General features: G+C 39.7%; 1 pseudogene; it reads right to left on the reverse strand.

Annotated features, from left to right (window-relative positions):
• Positions 1-1306: 1306 nt before the first annotated feature.
• LOC129495593 (60S ribosomal protein L38-like) lies at positions 1307-1511 on the reverse strand (annotated as a pseudogene).
• Positions 1512-1715: the final 204 nt, after the last annotated feature.

Consider the following 1715-nt stretch of genomic DNA (forward strand, 5'->3'; position numbering starts at 1 on the left):
TCTTACATATGAATATGTAAGGGTGATATGTTAGGGTGATCTAAGTAACACCTTTCCAACATGTTCTCATTTTTCAATAATGTTTTTTCTTTTCTCTTTTTCTTTTTTTAAAAATTTATCTATTTACCTTAGAGAAGGGGTGGGCAGAAGGAAGAGGGGAGAGAGAATCGTAAGCAGATTCCCCCCTGAACGTGAAGCCCCATGCGGGCCTGGATCCCATGACCCTGAGATCGTGACCTGAGATGAAATCAAGAATCACACACTTAACTTCCTGAGCCACCCAGGCACCCCTCACTAATGCTTTTCTTAGGTACACAAGTCCCCATGTATAACCAAGTGGTGAGCAAGTTGTTTATTCATATTTCCTGGAGTGTCCTCTGTAGTCTTCATCTCAGCCTTCTGTGATAATGTCAACCTTAATTTATGACTCGTCTTAATACTAATGTCTTCTCTTTTTGACAACTGGAAAATTTAATAGGAATCAACAAATATACTGGGGGTTGGTAGTAGAAAAAAGGGCTTTGTCTCTACATGTGACTAGAGCAATTCACACAAACCATGACCTGCAACAGAATCTACAATATCTGTTTTGTTTTAATAAAACATGGATCCACAGTGATTCCATGGATTTTAGCCACCAACACTGGGAATCAATACACACAAGCACCGGCTGATTTTTTTTTTTTTTTTTTTTAGAGTAATTCACTCACCGCTAACTTATGTAAGTTCTCATCTTGAAACTGGTGATGGCTGACACAGAAATATTTCTAGGATCAAAACTGAAAGCAGGTAGATACTGTGGTTGTGATGCTAAGAATATCAAATCTGCCTGAATTGAATACATGTTGAGGTTGCTGAGATTTGGTTCATTGAGCAACTGGGTGACAGACATATAGTTCAGATATGACTGCATACTTGGAATTTCTTTTAGCAACTGAATAGGTGGTGTGTGTGTGTGTGTGTGTTTACAGGATAGTGACCCAGAAGAGTTAGTTTAAGACTCAGGTGTTAGTTCTTTCCTCAGATAGCAAGAACCAGTGGTCTCACTGGGGTGCTATCAGCTAAATTGAAGGGACTGACGGAGAATGATAAAGAAGGTAAAAGGAAGTTGGGCAAAGGAGGTTTGTTGAATCCTGTTTCTTGGATAAACTAAGGTCAATCAAACATTCCAGGATATCTGCTCACTAATACTCAGCTTGTGCAGGTCTGTGTCACTCTTTTGGATCTTACTTAATGCCTGCACTAACAATTCTCTTTTTTAAAAAAATTTTTGAAATTTAAAAGAGTTGAAATCAGTGTGTCAGGTTCATTTCAGCTCCTTCATTGCCAAACCTAAGGGCAGGGGCTGCTTCATTTTCTCTGCCTTCTCTTTGTGATGAAGGTATCTGCTGCATTGAACTTTAGGCTTCACGTTATCTGTATTTTTTTTTTTTTTTGATCTTGACGGATTTGGCATCCTTTGGCCTGGCTGTGAGCAGAAAGTCCTTGACTTTATCAATTTTGCAAGGCATGGCTGTGAGGGTCACAGGAGAGCATGCAGCTGGTGCAGCAAGCTGCAAGGAGTGAGGAATAGACTAAGTGTTCTTGAGGTCACCAGCTTTCCTGAGCAATGGAAAGTCATGGTGGTATATGTGAATGGTTACATTGATAGCTCTCAAATTTTAACATGCATCAGAGTCATCTGGAAAACCTTTAAAGCACAGATCACTTAGGCT

Source organism: Nyctereutes procyonoides, unplaced genomic scaffold, assembly GCF_905146905.1.
Source record: "Nyctereutes procyonoides isolate TBG_1078 unplaced genomic scaffold, NYPRO_anot_genome, whole genome shotgun sequence".
In the NCBI taxonomy this organism is placed as follows: Eukaryota; Metazoa; Chordata; class Mammalia; order Carnivora; family Canidae; genus Nyctereutes; species Nyctereutes procyonoides.